At 44.5% G+C, this 19,620-nt stretch overlaps 1 protein-coding gene and 1 long non-coding RNA gene across 13 annotated transcripts in view; one reads left to right on the forward strand and one right to left on the reverse strand.

Annotated features, from left to right (window-relative positions):
• The window catches only part of LOC102164181, a 51,065-nt gene extending 40,446 nt beyond the window's left edge, over positions 1–10,619 (reverse strand). The window contains exon 1 of the long non-coding RNA XR_002341589.1: positions 10,232–10,619. This is a non-coding gene — a long non-coding RNA (uncharacterized LOC102164181). The remainder of the gene's footprint in view (positions 1–10,231) is intronic.
• The window catches only part of MGAT1 (mannosyl (alpha-1,3-)-glycoprotein beta-1,2-N-acetylglucosaminyltransferase), a 71,226-nt gene that overhangs the window by 39,662 nt on the left and 11,944 nt on the right, over positions 1–19,620 (forward strand). For 3 of the 12 annotated variants that reach the window (XM_021082378.1, XM_021082381.1, XM_013991801.2), the window contains exons 1-2: positions 10,957–11,111; positions 12,046–12,478. The gene's annotated coding sequence lies outside the window, so the exon portion shown is untranslated. The other 9 variants (XM_021082389.1, XM_021082376.1, XM_021082383.1 and 6 more) reach the window with 7 other exon arrangements.

A 19,620-nucleotide genomic window follows, 5' to 3' on the forward strand; every position in this document is an offset into this window, starting at 1 on the left:
CACTGCCTACACCAGAGCCACAGCAATGTGGGATCTGAACCACATCTTGCAAACTACACCATAGCTCATGGCAACACCAGATCCTTAAACCACTGAATGAGGCCAGGGATTGAACCCACAACCTCATGATTCCTAGTTGGATTTGCTAACCACTGTGCTGCAACAGTAACTCCAGTTCGAGTAGATTTTGTGTGGAGTCTTTAGGGTTTTCTGTAAATAATATCATGTCATCTGCATGTAGTGACAATTTTACCTCCTCTCTTCCAAACTGGATACATTTATTTCTTTTGTTTGCCTGATTGCTGTGGCTATTTCAAATACTATGTTAAATAAAAGTGGTGAGAGTGGGCATATTTGTCTTGTTCTGGATTTTAGTGGGAAGGCTTTCAGATTTTCTCCATTGCATAGTATATTCACTATGGGTTTGTCATAAATGTCTTTGATTATTTTAAGGAATGTTCCCTCTATACCCACTTTGGTAAAAGTTTTTATCATGAATGGATATTGTATTTTATCAAATGCTTTTTCTGTATCTATTGAGATGATCATGTGGTTTTTAATTTTTCTTTTGCTCATGTGGTGTATGATGTTGATTGATGTGCATGTGTTGAACCATCCTTGTGAACCTGGGATGAGTCTCACTTGATCATAGCATATGATCTTTTTTATGTGTTGTTGCATTTGGTGGACTAAAAGTCTGTTGAGAATTTTTACATCTATATTCATCAAAGATACTGGCCTATGATTTTCTTTTTTTGGTAATATCTTTGTCTGGTTCCAGTATTAGGGTGATTGTGGCTTCATAGAATATCTTTGGGAGTGTTCCTTCTCCTTCAACATTTTAGAAAAGTTTAAGATGGATGGGTATAAGTTCTTCTTTGTATTTTTGGTAAAATTTGCCTGTGAGGCCATCTAGTCCTGGACTTTTGTTTGTAAGGAGTGTTTTTTTTTATTATTATTATTATATATTCAATTTTGTTTCTAGTGATTGCTCTGTTCAGTTGATCTATCTCTTCTTGATTCAGTTTTGGTGGGCTCTATGTCTTTAAAAAGTTGTCCATTTCTTCTAGGTTGTCAAATTTGTTGGCATATAATTGTTCATAGTACTCTTTTATGTTCTTTGTATTTCTGCAGTATCCATTGAGATGTCTCCTTTTTCATTTCTTATTTTATTTGAGTTCTTCCTCTCCTCTTCTTGGTGAGTCTGGCCAGAGGTTTGCCAATTTTGTTTACATTTCAAATTACCAGCTCTTGGCATTGTTGATCTTTCTATTAATTTTTAAATTCCTATTTTACTGATTTTCCCTCTGATCTTTACGATTGCCTTCCTTCTCCTGACTTTAGGTGTTGTTTGTTGTTGTTGTTTCTTTTTCTAATTCTTTTGGGTTGTAGGTTAACTTGTTGATTTGAGATTTTTCTTCTTTTTTAAGGAAGGCCTGTATCATTACAAACTTTCCTCTAAGAACTGCTTTTGTGGCATCCCATAGTTTGAATAGTTGTGTTTTCATTGTCATTTGTCTCGTTATTTTTTAATTTCTCATTTGATTTCCTCATTGATCCATTGGTTTTGTAGTAGCATGTTGTTTAGTCTTCATGTAGTCAGTTTCATTTCCTTTCCTGTGGTTAATTTCTAGTTTCATGCCATTGTGGATAAAGAATATGCTTGAGGAGTTCCCGTCGTGGCGCAGTGGTTAACGAATCCGACTAGGAACCATGAGGTTGTGGGTTCAATCCCTGCCCTTGCTCAGTGGGTTAACGATCCAGCATTGCCGTGAGCTGTGGTGTAGGTTGCAGACGCGGCTCGGATCCCACATTGCTGTGGCTCTGGCGTAGGCCAGTGGCTACAGCTCCAACTAGACCCCTAGCCTGGGAACCTCCATATGCCGCGGGAGCGGCCCAAGAAATAGCAACAACAACAACAACAACAAAAAGACAAAAAAAAAAAAAAAAGAATATGCTTGAAATAATTTATATACTCTAAAATTTGTTCAAGTTAGTTTTGGGCCCCAGTACATAGTCAATCCTTGAGAATGTTCCATGTGCACTTGAAAAGAATGTATATTCTCGTGTGGCTGTAATGTCCTGAAAATATCGATTAAGTCTAACTTTTCTATTGTATCATTTAGGATCTCTGTTGTCTGATTTACTATCTCAAAGATCTGTCCATTGATGTGAGTGGGGTATTAGTCTCCTACTATTATTGTATTCCCATCGATTTTCTCTTTTATGTCTGTTACTATTTGTCGTATGTATTTGAGCGCTCCTATATTAGGGGCATATGTATTGACGAGTGTAATATCCTCTTCTTGAATCGTTCCTTTTATCATTAAATAGTGTCATTCTTTGTCTTCCTTTATGGTCTTTGTTTTAAAATCTATTTTGTCTGATATGAATATTGCATCTCCCACCTTCCTGACTTTTCTGTTCACATGAAATATCTTTTTCCATCTCCTCACTTTGAATTTTTATGTGTCTTCTGCCCTAAGGTGAACCTCTTGTAGGCAGCACATTGTAAGGTCTTGCTTTTTTAACCAGTCTGCCACTCTAAGTCTTTTGATTGGAGCACTCAGTCCATTGACATTTAAGGTAATTATGGATAAATATGTATTTATCCCCATTTTAAACCTTGTTTTGCAGTTGATTCTTTGTGTCTCCTTTGTTCCTTTCTTTTGTTTGGATGATTTCCTTTATTTTATGCTTGTGTCCTTTTTAGTTTTTGTGAATGTATTGTTTGGTTTTGACTTGTGGTTACCCTGTTTTTCAAGTATGTTAACTGCTTTCAATATCTGCTTGCTTTAGCCTGAAAGGTACAGACTCAAAAACATTCTTTAGACTCAAAAACATTCTTTAAAAAAAATATATAGATTTTTTTTTACTTTGCTTCCCATTTTATGATTTTGATGTCACTGAAACTTTGGTTTCCTCTGTGACTGCTGATATTTACTATATCCTGCTGCTGATATTTACTATATCCTCCAGTGGAGTCTCAAGATACTGCTGGGGGTGAGGTGGAACTGAGGGACAAGGAAAGGAGTTAGAGGAAAACTGTACCACAACAAAGCAAGGAAGAATCAGTCCTGATAGCTACTGAGGTTTCAAGGAGGGAGTGGCATTTAAGCTGGTAATAGAAGACTTCTGAGGATCTTGGTGTGTGGAGAAAGAAGCATGGCACCCTCAAGCTGAGGGAAGGGATGAGACAGGATGGGACCTGGGACCTAGGACCCTTTGCTGCAGTGCTTGCACCTGGACAAATGTCTCCCTGTTTCCCCAGCAGCAAAATACAAAGAAACTGCAAGGGACTACAAATAGTTGTGTGCATACAGCTGTTGGGGCAAATTATGGTACAAAAAAACCAAAAACCCAACTGCTACTTCTGAGGAGCTAGAAGCAAAAACAGGATAGTGTATATGCCCCTGCACACAGACAGCACCACCAAAGGGGTGGGCAAACCACTTAAGCCACCCCTCTGGCCCCACCCCTATCTTCACCCCATACAAAGAACCAGCTTGACCCACCTTGAGGAGTGAGCAAGTGTTGCTTGTTTTTGGTTTCTCCTCTCCTTCCAAGACCCAATAAAGCCTTGGCTGAATTTCTAGTTTGGCCTCTTATCAATTTCTATTGATTAGAAAGGCCAAGGACTCTGGTTGGTAACAGATGAATCTGTAGTCGGTATGTTGCTAACATCTACCACCCCTTCTCTCTTCCCTGGAATAAATTGCCTCTGGTGTTTCAGGTACTAACAAGGCCCAGAAAAATAATAAATCAGAATTTTTTCTTGAAATATTCTCACTCTGGCTTGAAGCTAAGTAATGTGATCCATTTCATACATCACACCCAATTCTCTACTGAAATTCCAATTGTTTTTCACCCACTCAAGTAGGCATGTCAGAATGCAAGCAAATTCTGCATTCCCCCAGACATGACCTCAAAGGGGTCTGATTTATTTAGAAAGGCCAATCATCTGAAAAGGTCAGTCCTTTAACAGTAACTAGGAATGAATCAGTGCAGGACACAATGCAGAGGTGACTGCCATATAGCAGTGAGACACATGGGAGGTGGTAGGCACAGGAAGGAGTGTATTATTAACTCCCAGAATTTGGCGGCCTCTTAATTTTTTTTTCCTAGAACAGTTTCCAGATGATATCTAATGTGTATTTCCTGGGAGTGTGGGATTGTTCTTAAGTTGTTCCACTATTCTGGAGGAGCCTAGTATTGAGGAGTGGGTGGATGGGAGAGATATGTGTACCATACCTTTGTCTCAAAATAAGGTGGAAAACAGTGAACCATACACCTAGCAAAAGATGAGAGAGGGCACTTTCAAAGACCTGTGTTTCCCTTTTATGATTAATAAAGACTATTACTAACAAGTATTTAAATGTTTCTAACAATAGGAAATAGTTATTCTGATTTAAAACCCATTTCATAAAAGATAAAGGAACAATGATATGGTTATAATTTTGGTTTGCGAGTACTAGTTATAATTGTAATGGTAATAGTTGTAATTTCCCCCAATTACTTTTCAACTGCTCCTACATGAGGATATGTTTTAAAAGACTTGGTCAGGGTGTGTGAACCTGGTCACTGCAATCAGAACAAACATCCACGGTTCCAACACTAGGCCCAGCTTAGATGATAAGGATCGGAAGTATTTGAGTTTGGCTCTGCTTGAAGTAAAGGATTTATGACCCCTAAACTAGGAGTTCCTCTCTCCTTCTGGTTCCCTTCAAGACCTTGCTGGTGAGCCACCTACCCACAGAAAGTATTCCTAATTAATTTTACATCTCTTTAAACACTTTTTTTTTTTTTTGGCCGCCCCATGGATTATGGAATTCCTGGGCTGGGGATCAGATCCAAGCCACAGCTGCAGCTTAACCCACTGTGCTGGCCCCAGATTGGACCTTCACCCCCTTGCTGCAAAGACAACTCCTGATCCCACTGCCCCACAAACGGAAATCCTAAACACTTCATTCTTTACATCAGCGCTTCTGAATTTTCTTCAGTGTTTTACTTGTAAGTTTGTTTGTTCTTTCTTGAGAACCAGTCTCCACTCTCCCTGGGACCCATAAATTCTAAAGGCAAAAGACAATTCTATTTCAGACTGTTCTCCCTTGACTGCTCCCTTCTCGTCTCCTCCTCTCTCCCACTGCTCCCACCAGTGGAGGCCCAGTACAGGAAAACCCAGTTTCCTGGCATCAGTATCCAAGGTTTCAAATATTCACTAGGTAACTGGACGACCCCTGCTGATGGAGTTGATCTAAGAGAATACTGTTCCTGGTTTAAATGCAAAAATTCACAGATTTAAAAATCAACCAACCCAGTGATCATCATAACTTATAATGTTAAAGAAAGGTGTTTAAAAGCAGACTAGCTTTCTCTATGACATGATCATACTTTGAGAACCTTGAAAAAGGCTCAGATGAGAAACAGGAGCAGCTTCCTGGTAGCGAGGAGGGGATGCTCTGGGTTTTCTTTATTCTCAGATGGAAAGGGCATTGAGGGGTTCTCTCCCGAAAACTAAATACAAATAGCACTCTGGCACCTTCTGAATGCTCTCTGGAAACTTCTACTAAACACCATAGATATTTACATAGCTCTTTTCAGTTTTAAAAGGGTTCCCACAGCCTTGATTTCATTTGATCCTCATGAATGCCTTGTCAGGAATGAAGGGCAGATTTCACCATCTGAGCCTTGGAGAAGGAAACCAAATCTCCCCAATCCATGGAAATCAGAGCAGCCCAGGGGATGAAGAAGAAGGGGTTTGAGGAACTTATTTGGGTGTCTCTGATACAGAGTTGATGATGGAAGCCAAGTGGCTTCTGTGGGATTGATCACCTAAAATGAAAGTGTTGGGTAGAGAATAGGAGGGAGGAGGAAGAAGCTAGTTAGGAAGGCTGAGGAGGAGTGGTCAGAGAGGGAGGAGGACACCCAGGAGAGGGTAGAGGCGTGGGAGTCAAAGGGGAAGAGTGTTGGAAATGCATCCAGTGGGTCAGAAGTTGCTAAAAGGTACAATATGAAAAAGGGAGAAAATGAGTTTGGCTATTTCTTTATGAGTTAGAATTTAAAATTTTTGATACTTGAATAAAAGGACATGTGACAAACTGACTTTTGCACCTATCAGACTCTAAACTAAAATCAGTACAAAGAATACTTGCCAAGGCAGGGAGAAGCCCATTAAATTATAAAAGAATATCTAGTTTCTAAAATGAATCCAAAATAATTATTATCTGGAAAATATACATCTGAAAAAACATATTTGTGAAAAGAGTCAAGAAAACAATGATAAACAAGGTAATAGGGGAAGACTTAAGAAAGTGCTGGCTGGGTGTGAAGAAAAGGACCCTCCTGCCTGCTAGAGTCAAAGCAGTGACACCTTTCTGTACATCTGCTGACAACATGCATCAAAAGCTTTCAACAATGAGTGCACATTTTGACAACAGTTCCAGGATTTTATCCTAGGGAAATAATTAGGGATGTGCACAGAGATTTAGCTACAAGTAATTTCACAAAAGGGAAAAGTTGGAAACAATCCAAATGTACAAAAACAGGGATGATAATTATGGTATATTTGTATAATGGGAGACCACACAGTCATTACAAATATCAAAGAAATATATTTTTGACATGGAAAAATGTTTGCAATGCATTAAGCAATAAAAGCTAATTATAATACAATCTCAAATATGCATATACATATAAAAAGAACAAATCTGGAAAGATTGATGATTTCTGGCTGCTTTACAGATGGTTATTTTTGCATTTTGCTTATGATTTACTATTCTTCTGTAATGAATATATATTTCTTTCACAATAATTTTTTTAAAAAACGTGGTAATTATGAGGTAGAAGGAGCAAAGAAAGAGTTCACCAGAATTAAACTATAACTGATCACCAATAAATAAGCAAACTATAAAGTGCTAACATTTATCTTGAATTAATTTAGTTTTTCCGCCATCAGAGGGAATGAGGTCTAAAATAGAAACTGCCTTGTGTTATAGAAAATAAAGTTACAATTCAGGCATACTTGTCTTTGAACTGTGAAATCTGTACCTGTTACATATGCATATGTGTGTATAAAGAAAATATTTGGAAAGATCTCCATTAAATTTAAGGGTGGTTCAGGAGTTCTTGCTGTGGTGCAATAGGATCAGCAAAGTCTTGGGAGCGCTGGGATGCATTTTTGATCCCCTCCTGGCACAGGGGGCTAAGAATCAGGCATTGCTGCAGCTGTGGCTTAGGCTCCAACTATGGCTTGGATCTGATCCCTGGCCCTGAAACAACATTTGCTGCGGGGCAGCCAAAAAAAGAAAAAAAAAAAAAAAAGTGGTTCTTTTTAGCAGGGAGCGATTAGTGAAGGTAGGAAGATAATTAACTTTCTCTCTGCACAACTCTATTGTTTGACTTATTGTAAAAAGCATGAAAAAGTCTAAGTATATTTAAAAAGCAAAAGTGGTTAACAATTTTGAAAATATTTAGAAACATGATAGTTCTATGGTACAGTGACAAAATACCATAATGCATACTATGCTTATCAGTATGTTCATATATCTGCCGGTGAAAGAGGTCTGCATAAGAATACTCCATTATGAAAATAGTTGTTCAAGCTCATTTATTCCATAAATGTTTGTTGAGCACCTACTAAGGGCCAGGCACATGGCTCTCCTCCAGGCATTTGGGATACAGCAAGGAATAAAGCAGCCAAATAAGCCTTCCCTCATGGAACTGATATTCTAGCAGGGAGAGACAGTAAGTAGTAAGCCTGATAAATATGTTGGGATTTGATAAACGAATGCTACCAAACAAATGGAGCAGGGTAAGGGCGACTGGTAATGCTGTGGGCAAATGCACAGGGGTTAAATAGGTTGGTCAGGGAAGGTCTCACTGAGAAGGTGACATTTGAGAAAAGGTTTGAAAGAGTAATGAAAATATGCGAAGAGCTTTACAAGCAGAGAGAACAGCTAGTGCAAAGGCCCTGAGATGGGTTCAAGGAATAGCAATGATGGTAGTGTGGCTGACACAGAGTAAGGAAAGGGAGAGCAAGTTAGGGGTAAGCAGGCTAGTTGGTGTTGGGCTCTATAGGCTACTGTAAGGACTTTGGCTTTTTATTCTAAGTGAACTGGGGAGCCCTGTGGGGTTTTAGGCAGAGTAATACCAGGATCCCTCTGGCTGCAATGTGAAGATTAAGCTACTGGAGGAGGCAAGGAAGAGCAGAGGAACCTCATTGTTTAGGTGTGAAATGAAGGTGGTTGTGAGAATACTGAGGTGTTGAACCCTAGACATAGTTTGAAGATATAGCCAACAGGACTTCCAGATAGGGTACAGAATGTGAGAGAGGAGGATGAGGATGGCTCTTGGCATTCTGGACTGAGAAAATGAAATGGAGTCATTATTGATGAGAAAGACAGCTGGTTGGAGTAAGTCTGGGGTTGTGCAAAGATCAGGAACTTATTTGTGGATCTGTATTATTTGAGTGTATCAACAATATAAATTTTGTTTTAAGACTGTTTCTAATACTATGACATCTTTCCAAATAGAAAAGTCATTTCAAGATTCCTGACCTAGCAACTATTTACTTTCCCAGTACTGAAAACATGTAAATTGGTCACTGCTAGTAATCTAGAGAACTCATGTGGATAGAAGATATTCCAGAAGACAGTTTTCAAAAAGGGGGAAAATCAGAGGCTACAAATCCATCCACAGCACTGGCAAGATTCTAGAACATATCATTACATGCATGACATATAAACTCTTAAAATTAATAGTAGCTCCTCTTGGATTCAGCCTGAAGTCAAAAGCAAGTCAGATCCATTTATGTACTAGAAAAATCCAGTCTTTTATCCTGTGTGTCTTCTTTACTACTCATACAGAACACTTCACTTCTGACACCAAATGTATGGAGGTGTTCACCAAGCAGTGCTCTGTGACACCAGTTGGTTGTCCTACAATTTAACTCAGTTCTGACATAACCTGAAGATAGCATCAGACCCCACAGGTTAGGGGCCAGGTACCATGAGACTGACTCTGCTTCAGACACCAAATGCAAGTAGTAGGTCCCCAAGTTACTCACAGTTTCTGTTCTACTTGGAGGTTCCCATGATATCCTTCCCCTTGGATTTGATTCCCTGCTAGAGCAGCTCACAGATCTCAGGGAAACACTTACTTATGTTTATTAGTTTATTAAAGGATACAAATGAATGTCAGATGAGATAGGGAGGTCAAGGGCTGGGAGGGTCCTGAGCACAGGAGCTTTTGTCCTCCTGGAGTTGGGGTGTGGCACCCTTCTGAGATATGGATGTGTTCACCAAGCTGGAAGCTCTCTGAACCCCCCGCTACAGGGATTTTAATGCATGCTTCATCACTTAGGCATGACTTATCATTAACTCCATTTTCAACCCTTCTCTCACCTCAAGAGAATGTGGGGGGGGGGGCGCTAAAAATTCCAAGCTTCTTATTGTGTCTTGGTCTTTCCAACGACCATCTCCCATCCAGAAGCTGTCCAGGAGCCCATCCAAAGTTGCTTCCTTGGAACAAATGACACTCCTATCTCCTAGGAAATTTCAAGGATTTCTGGGGCTCTCTGTCAGGAACTGAGTGTCAGACGCCAAGTATCAGAACCAAAGATCTAACTTGTGCTCTTGTCACTTGTGAAATTCCAAAGATTTTAGAAGCTTGGTGTCAGAAACTAGACAAAGACCAACCACATATATTTCTTCTCATAAGTCACAAAACCACAGAATATATGCCAGAAGGCTGGAATCTAGGTTCCGGTTTTAAATAATGAGAAAAAACAAAGGCTGCACATATGTCCATAGTCCTGGCAAAATTCTAGAGCCTGCCATTAAACGGATGACATATGAACAAAAATTAGTACTAGCTCCTCTTACATTCAGCTTGAAATCAAGAGCAAGTCAGACCGATGTACTTAGAAAAAAGCAACAAGGCAAGTTTGGAACTTGTAAGTCCAATGTTTGAAGGTGTGAAAGGTTTCTTTAAGAGGAGACTGGTCTCAGGTGGCTCGCAATAGTGGCAGTGTAGGTTAACTTACTAACTGGGAAATTCGAGTCCAGCCTCTTATCACTTTACAGCCACGTAACCTCGGGCAGAGTTCTCTGTTGCTCAGGGAGTGGTAACCGTGGTCCTGACCTATGGGTACTAATACTTGCAAAGTGTTCTGCACAGTGCGTGCACAATGGAGAACTAGGTGTCTGGGGGCGCGGGGATCGGGGGGACTTACTTTGTGAGTAGTCTCACTCTTTTCTTTCTCTTTTCAGACCCAAGGAAGGTCCCGACTCCGTGAGAGATGCAGTGAGAAAAAGTAAGCGATGAACAAAATAGTACTTTCCTCTAGTACTGCTACAGAGCCCTCAACACTGGAATGGTGAACACAGGGCTTGGGGCTTCCGGATTTGCTCCTCACCTGGACCGACATCCGGAGAGGGGGCGCAGCCCAGGCTTTTTCAAGAACCCGGAACAAGCACACCGTTGCTAGGCGACCGTAAAACCAGAGGACTAAGCGAGACTGCCCCTTGCAGGCTCCGCCCCCACTTCCGCGCTCCTCGCCCCGCCCGCTCCCCGCCCAAGTCCCGCCAGCCCGGCAGTCCAAGCACCAACGCTCGCCACCCCGACCGAGACGTCGTGACGCATGCGCTCTTATTCCCGCGCGTCTCGACGTGACGCGAGCTCCTGTTCTCTGCTACATACTTTGCCCGCCCCTTCTTGCACAGCAGTTACTCTCGTCCCCAGCTCCGTTCTCACCCATACCCCGTCCTGCCTACACCACGTCTCCGGTCTTGTGACTAGTGGCTGCAGAGCAACCTCAAGTCCTGCAGACCCATATCTCGTGTTCCCTTGGTGGCGGTGGTGATGGGCGGGGGGGATGTAAGGCGAGATGACGGGAGGTGGCAGTTACAACAGGCTCACTTCCGGAGGAGGGCGGAAGTGGCTGTGGTGGGTGGTGGGAGGGGGAAAGGAGCGCAAGGGGAGGGCCCGGCCGCCGGGGGTCGAGGGGGTGGGGCCTGGGCCGGCGGTGAGGACCCATCCTGGGGCCTGGATTTGGACCTGGGGGGAGGCCTCAGTTCCCCGCTGAAGTTGGGGGCGGGGGGAGCGAGATTCAGGTAACACCCCAGCGTAGATAAGGCGAGGGTCGTCTGGGCGGCGGAGGAATAGGGGGTCAGAGTCTAGAGAGGGTCGCGTTGTCACCCCCCCTCCTGTGAACACCGAGCACGGGGTTCTGAGGAGAAGGGTGGGAGGAGTTAAATTTTTGGCTGGGTGGGGGGCGTTCTTGTGGACGCCACGCCCCTACAGGAAGCAAGGGCGCGCGCGCGCGCGCGTGTGTGTGTGTGTGTGTGTGTGTGTGTGTGTGTGTGTCTGTGTGTGTTTAGGAATAAACTTAGAACGGAGGGGGCAGCCGGGCTGGGCTACCGGATTGAAAAATTGGGACATCACTGGGGCTATTGCTGGTAGGACTCGGGCCTCAACATTTCTAGAGAGTGCTCCCAGGAATGGCCCCGGGAAGGAGTTTGACGGAGATTGGGTATTACATTACTTGCACAGTTTTGGTAGTTGGGGGTGGAGGTGAGGATGCAGGGAAGGGAGCAAAGAATGTTTTTAGAAGGTGCCAGCGTCTAGGTCTGGAATGGATTTAGTTCATACCGGGAGAACTGGCCGACTAAACACTCTACACCCTAAGAAGCTTGAGAGATGTAGGGCGATTAGTGTCTGGCACTAAGATGAAAACTGGAGGATGTTCTTTTCTGTCTTTCTTAGAAGACAGTCTCCACACAGCAGTTCTTTTGGTTACTTTTCTAGAGTGGGAATGTGTGCTGTCTCTCCTTTATTCTGAGCCTTAAACATGTATATATATTTACGAGGTGACTGAGTTTGGGGCTGCAAAATGTAAGTGAGGTAGGTATAACCTTGCGGAGTGTTTAGGGAAGAGTTTTTGATGATAGAATAAAGGAATTTAATTTAATTTAGGTAGGGAGTCTTAGGAATCCTTTTGGATATATAATAGATTAGAGAGTGTCATGATGTTTACATATTCTGCAGGTTGATTCAGAAATCAGCTTCCTGGGCCATGCGGGTTCTAAGGCCTGTTTCATCTCATGAGCCTGAGCAGAAGACGGACTGGCCAGTGCTCACAGTGGATGACTTCCCCTCCCTGAACAAGAGATGGGATAGTACCTGGGATCTGCTTGTCACCAGACTCTGGGCTTAATAAACCAGCTGAATGAAGGGATGTAGCAGACCTTTGGGAGGGACGCTGAAGCCTGTAGTGGGGGGGGAGGGGCCTGGACATACCCCTTCCCCCCCAGACTCCTCCCCCTCAGAGTCCACTCAGCCATGGACTTTGGACCTGGCTATGAGGAGAGAAGCTGCACTTTGTTTGGTGTACCTGACTTGGGATTCCCAGTTTTGGAAATGGAGTACTGGATGGGAGTTTGATGATCTCCAGAGGAGCAGCTGAGAGAAGAGAAGAAAGGTAAGGTTCCCGTCTCATTTTCCACTTGATATCTTGCTGCACCTGTGCAATAAGTGTGGGATAGAGTAACTCTTGGGATGCTGTCATACCCCGATGGCCAAACAAGGAGACTTCACCTCTCCTTGACTCTCATGGGTTGCAGGCTTATTCACAGTCTCTCCTTACCTAGGCAGGAGGAGTACCTAGCAAGGGATTGTGAGCAATGACAGTTGTGAGGTTAGGCCAAGGAAAACATGAAAAGAATTTAGGCCTCTGAAGGGAGATTGGATTATATTACCTGTAGGGGCCTTTTCAACATTGAGATAATAGGATTCCAAATCACTTTGGGCTAAGTACAACTCTGGAATGGATTACCCAGGATGAAGTAGGCTGCTGTGTTTTGGGGAGCTAACTGAATACACTATCTTGATGGGGGCAGGTAGGAGATGATCTAGATAACTTCCTAAATTGTCTCTCTTCCTTCCACTATAATCAAGTGAAGGCAGTGAAACCTCATGGAAAGAGCAGAGGAACAGAACGCAGGTTTGAGAATCAGGATTTGTGCTCTAGCCCTGCCTTTCTTAGTGTGTACACCTAGATATGTCGGTTAAGCTCTGCCATGTTCTTTTTACTTGCAAAATGGGGATAATTAACTTTTCAAGTCCGTCACAGGTTGTTAACAAGGAACAAGTGAAATCAGATTTGAGAAGTATCCAGGGTCATGTACATATAAAACCATAACATTGCCATTGCTTGATACAATTGTATAGTTGTTACATAGATAAAAACTCTGTATTAAGGGTTCTGTTCCTTTAGTGAATTAATGCTCTGGCAAAAGCCTTGTTTGTCCTTAATTAAAAGCCTGCTTTAGGAATTCCTGTTGTGGTTCAGCAATAACGAGCCCGACTAGCATCCATGAGGAGGCAGGTTCGATTCCTGGCCTCACTCCTGGCCTCACTCACTGGGTTAAAGATCAGGCGTTGCCATGAGCTGTGGTATAGGTCACAGACACAGCTGGGATCCCGAGATACTGTGACTTGGTGTAGGCCAGAAGCTGCAGCTCCAACTCCACCCCTAGCCTTGGAACTTCCATATGCCCAGGGTGTGGCCCTAAAAAGACCAAAAAAAAAAAAAAGCCCGCCCTGAATTTTTTCTCATCTTGTGGCTGTTAACAATATCTCAGATAATGAAGTGGTGGCAAAGGTTTATGGCTTCAAGGAAAACTGAAATTGAGGTATTCTGTCAGATACCTTGTCGATTCTCAGAGCTCTCCAGTCAGCTTGGCAAGTGTATTTCTTCAGGATAGCAGTGTAAGTTTCAAGGACCAAGTGTCTGATTAGGAGATGGAGCTCCATTTCTTAGCACTGGGCCTTTCCTTCCTATGCCATATCCTGGTCTTCTATCCTGCTCTTTAAGGTAGTGTTTTTCAGACTGCCACTTTTTAGACAGGCTCTCTTCCCACTTGAGGCAGAACCTCTCATGGTTACCTTCTTAACTCCTGCTTGCTCCTTCCTTGAACTCCAATTTACCTATGCCAAGATGTCTACTTTTCTCAGTGACAACAAACAGCAAAAAGGAGGCATGTTGGGAATTTTGATAGACAGTGGGGTATGGTGGCCTGGGCAAGGGGTAGGAAGCTTGGCTTTTAGCATCTCTTTGTCTCTCACTAGTTGTGTAACACCTGTGCGTCACATTCACTGGAGACTGGCAGCACTAACAGAGGTCATTTCCAAGCTGAAAATCATGTATTTATGACTTAGTTTCTTTTTTTTTTTTCTTTCCTTCCTTGCCACAGGAGTCCCTGAGTCCCCCAGTGGCCTGAGGGCTGGGCAGGCAGACTGGCCCTAGATGTTCCTTCTCTAGTCTAATGCCTGGGGTAGCCCCTTTGAGGCCAGGCTTCTGCCTTAGAAGGTATGGATTTCAGGGTGGCATGTCACCTCCCCAGCTCTGCCCAGCAAATTCCTGGTACTAGTCTTTGCTTAGACACCAGGATCATAGTGATCTCCCAGGGATGCATGGTCCCAGAATGCCTCTGCAGCCTCATCCTGCCTGGGAGGCCTATGAGTGCTTTGAAACACTTGAAGTACTACAGACTTTGTGCTGTATTTGTACAGTGCTTACATTATGTGAAGTGTCCAGGCTGTGTGTTGTGTCAGTTTTTCGTCACCACATTGTTCTGAGGAGAACAGAGCAGGAATTATTCTCCCAGTTTGATACGTTTGGGGGAAGCTACAGAAGCCCTGAACAGGAAGGGCTCGCCTGAGTGTGGAGTGGCAGATGCTGTGATTGCTGTACTGCTTTACAGTATTTGACCTGACAAGGGCCGTCCAGATTCTGCTGCAAACCTCCAGGGAGGGGAACTCAAGTGCCCTGTCAGACAGCCTCTCTGGTAAGACGTTTCCTCCCTAGAGTGAGCCAGAATTCCTCTAGCCTGTTGTCGCCACTGAAGGAAATAAATAGTCTTGTCCTCTGCCCAACCCTTCCATGAGACAGTCCTCTCAAGACAGCCATCGGCCTTCTCATTAGGGGCACCTTCTTACAGGGGTGCTGGTATGCCAGGGTACGGCACTTAGTGGATGTCCAGCCACTTAGCCAGGACCAATGATAGACTTAAGCCAAATGTTTTGTATGTGGTGTAACTGATTCATTTATACCCTCTTTCTTCCAAAAGGAATTGTAGGTGGCTAACCAAAAGTTCCATTTCACAGACATTGCTCAGTGATTATTGTGTTCATCTTTTTTCTTTAATATTGATAGGTTGAGTTTCTGGGTCTCCATGGAGAGTGGGACTGTTGAGAGGAGAGGGGAGGGGAAAACAGATACATCATTGATTTAAAACTTTGTTTTTACTTCTACTCATGGTTTCAAGCCAACATCTGTCTTAAGTTCAGACAGATTTTATAATTCTTTCCAAATTATAAAAAGGTTCAGGGTATCTTGGGCATAGTTTATGGGAGGATAGTTTCTTGGAACAGTTTTCACTTCCTTATCTTTCTAATACTCTTTTAGGAGTTGATGGGACCAGATATTCCCATTTCTTCCATTTTCATGTAATCTAATCCTTGTTTCATTTCCCAAATTCAGGTACCTGGCTCCTTTTTTCTGCCCTCTTTCCCCATAACCCCTCTCCATGAATCCTCTATTAAGATCCTGGGGCCTTTTTTCCCAGGTCAATTTGGCACTCATCATCCTGGCTTCTTGCCCCTGAGACCAAATGTTTTCTCTAGCTTCCATCCAAGAATTCAGTTCATCCTGATTCTCAAACCAGGCCCTTTGTTTTGGGAGAGGCCTTTTATAGTCAGGGAATTTCTACTCTTAGATTTTCCTATGAGCCTTGGAATTTAAACAGAGGACTATATTGATGGGGTGTGAGTTTTGGTACAGAGTCATCTGTCCTGTTCCCCAATGAACAGCCTTTGATAGAGAAGGACTATTGGTCGAGGCGGGAATCTGATATCTCATGGGCTAGTTGGTTTCCCCACCTTTCAGCATCCCATTGCATTGTGTCCTTTGTCTTAGTGATTTTCCATCCTGATGTCTTGGATCTACAAATAGTGTTTCCCAACTTCTTACACTTTTAGAAAACTTTATGGTTTTCTCTTTTGCCTTGACATGGAGTATTAATATGTAGGCCTTCCGTATCTGTTTCATGAAGAAAAGCTTAGGAGTTCCTGTCGTGGCTCAGCAGAAACGAATCTGATTAGTATCCGTGAGGACACAGGTTTGATCCCTGGCCTTGCTCAGTGGGTTAAGGATCCAGTGTTGCCATGAGCTGTGGTGTAGATCACAGATGTGGCTTGGATCTGGTGTTGCTGTGGTATAGGCCAGAGGTTACAGCTCCGGTTTGACCCCTAGCCTAGCCTGGGAACCTTCATATGCTGCGGGTTTGGCCCTGAAAAAGACCCCCCCCCCAAAAAAAAAAAAAAGAAAAGAAAAGCTTAGAGTGCTGAGTTACAGAAATATGGGGTGCTGGCTGGCACGTGAGCCTGGCCTCCCATCTCCTGTCACAATCCACATAGTCAGCTAAAACTGGAGACCTTGGACACACACACTGTCCAGCCTCACTGAGATGTCAGCTCTTTTCTCTTTCAGGGCTAGGGTTTTCCTGCTGTCTCACTGTGTACCTGCCATTGGACATACAGCTATCTCAAAGAGCATTTGTACCCAAGGCTGTGTGAGGAGAGGGAATGAGTGCCATCTTTGGAAGCTGGAACTGGGTCTAAAACTTGGCCATGACCCTCATTAGGTCTTATAACCTTCAGCAAATTGGCACTTAACCCAAGCCTCAATCTCTTTATCTGTAAAATGGGACTGTGTGTACTCTGTGGATCTGTTAGGAGGGCATGGTGTGTGGGGAAGTATCTAGCATGTGGAGGTCTCTGCAATTTCATTTTAGCTTCTCACTCCCATGCAGGGAAATTGTGGCATACCCTGCCTTTGTTTCTCTAGAACCCTGCATAATTCCTAGTTTTCACCTAGAAATAAGTTAGTGAGTGAAGTCAGTAACCACATACCACAAAGTTGTGGCCTTCTCTAGGCTCTGGAACACAAGGAGGGAAATGGATTGGGGCAGGTGCCAGTGCCGGAAGAGTGTGTTCTGATCACATGGTAGACTAGCTAGCTGTGGACTCAGTCCTTCTCATGAAAGCCATCAGCAGGAGTAGCCAGTAGTTCTTAACTCCCCACCCTCACTTCTTAGGTTCAGATAGAGACATCTAGGCTTTTCTAGGGTCCTCCCCCATCGCCTTTCATAGGGTTACCAAAGGCCTAATTGTGGCCTTTCCTTTTTAGATCTGCTGAGTCTACCTTAGGGAAAGGTCTGTCTCTCTCTGTTCTTGTACTAAGAACTAACAGCTCTCATTCCTCACCCTGAAAGAAAGAAAGGAAAAAAAACAAACAAACCGAAAGCCTCCAGCCTGCTTTTTCTTGATTTTGGCTGCAGGTGTTTCCTCCGTGGCTTCCTTTTTGGCACCCTGGTTCCTGTTCTCACTTCCCTGCACCCTTGCAGCCCCCCTCTGTGGCCCCGGGCTCCTCCCACCTGGAAGCTAGGAGTTGGGGGAACAGGCTCCCAGACCCTTGGCTTTGGGAATCGCCCTACTGAGGTAGGCTGCTCGGCCTACCTGGGCTCTGGGGCTAGGGAAGTTTGGACAGGAGTGGGTTGAGTGGGGTTGGGTTCACGGGTATCAACAAGTTGGGTTGACTAGTTGCGATTGGGAGCAGGGAAGGGCCCAATGGTAACAGCTGCCTCCACAGCATCTCCCGAAGTTGGGGACCCCGGAAAACTTGGGGCGTTCAGACCGCGAGTCGTCCTGAGAGGTCGGGCAAGGGAGGCGGGCACGGAAGAAGGGGCCCGGGGCGGGTAGGGGCGGCCGGCCCCGCCCCTCGGCCGGCCCCGCCCCGCCCCGCTCCGCCCCGCCCAACCCCGGGAAGGGCCACGTTGCCCGCCTGGCGGTCCGGCCCCCGCGCGCTGCAGGAAGGGCCGGCCAGGCGGAAGGTGCAGGCAGCACGAGCGCCTGGAACGCGCCGGGGCACCGGGCTCCCCACGCCCCGGGGCGGGCCAAGTTCGGGGCCGGGAAGTTGGAAGGAGTTGGTGAGTAGGGGCCGGGGAAGGCCAGCAACCTTCAGTTCTGTGGCTTGTCCCCGGAAGGCGACCGAGATCTGACTGAGGGAGGCCCCTCGGGAGCGGAGAGGGCGCTCTGGGGGCTCGGGTCACTGCTTGAGAAACCCTTCGTGTCCCCCGACAGCCCCAGTGGTTGCGAGCCCCAGCGGGAGGGACTTGGCCCGGGCAGTCCCGGGTCCCGGACGCGCGCCTCCTCCCGAGCCGGAAAGTGGAACTCTGCGTTGCGCTTTCGGAATCCCCGGGCCTCCAGCTGTTGGAAAGAGGACGGGCTCCGCGGGTTGAGGGACGGTTGTGAAACAGCTGCTGGGCGACGTGGGTGTGGGGGCCTGGTAGAGCTGCGATCGCTAGAGGGAAATGTGAGGTGGCCTCTCCCCAGACCCTACGCCAGCATCCTTTCCACAAGTTACCAGGGGTTCTTTCTCCTCAGCCTTGAGGAAGAATTGACTCAATGTGTAAATGTGTACATTGTCAAGGAAACTTTTTCTTACCTGTTGGCCAATGTTTATGGATTAGGGGGCCCCTGAAACGTGAAGAGCCCCCATCTTATAAACTCTAAGCCTAGAGGCCGTGGCCGGCTGGTCTACTGAACATTGAGCCTCGGAGAAGGCTTGGTTAATCTTTGACCCTGTGATGTGTTTAATTAGCCTTTACTTTGCATACATCACTGGCTGATACTGTCCAACTTTATTTTCTGTCGTTTATGATACTTTATAAACCGCATAGCCTTTTCTCTTAGATGCTTACACCCCCCACCCCCACCTTTGCCTCCAATCGTGAATCACTTCTGCCTGACCTCCTTGCTGGAGACCATTGAGCTCTCCTATATCCTCATTCTCTGTCCTTTTCTCGGGTTAGAGAGTAATGTAATGTGTCTTAGCTCAGTGGCATATGTGACAGATTAAATTTCTGTTTGAGACATTGGAGAAAATGTCACTATCCTTTTCATCATCAGAGCCCAGAGACCTTGGAGATGATCCAAGTCAACTTTCTCCTTGTTCAAATGAGGAGCCAAGGTACAAGTAACGTGCCCGGGGTTACTTGTTTTCCTAGGCCTTCATGCTCTTTGCTGCACTAGCATCGTATTTCCCTTTAGCCTTTTCTTTTCCAGTATGAATAACCTGCATCCCGTCCCTCCTAGGTCTTATTCCCTTAAGCGTTTGAATTATTTAGTGTATTTTCTTTGATTCCCTTTCAGTTCTTCCATCCTTCTGAAATTATGGATCCTGATACATGGTACAAGAGTCTAACAGAGGTCTAATAATGAACCAGAAAGTAATTCAGTTAGATCTCCATTACCTATGGTGTGTTCTATACTTTCTGGTTTTCCTTAGGCAGTGCTTTTAATGTACTAAGCAAGATAGAAGAGAAGGTCTGCCAATGTTCTTTAAGCTTCCATACTTCCTAAAAGCTAAATAAGACTTCTTTATTATTGTTCACAATGGGAAGTTGACTATCTGGTGTTCTCTTGCTGTTTAAGAAACATTTTGCCACAGAGAGAGAACTGGCTGGAGAATACCATAGGCATCAGTGTTAGAAAAGAAAC

The sequence above is a fragment of the Sus scrofa genome, chromosome 2 (assembly GCF_000003025.6).
Source record: "Sus scrofa isolate TJ Tabasco breed Duroc chromosome 2, Sscrofa11.1, whole genome shotgun sequence".
Taxonomy (NCBI): domain Eukaryota; kingdom Metazoa; phylum Chordata; class Mammalia; order Artiodactyla; family Suidae; genus Sus; species Sus scrofa.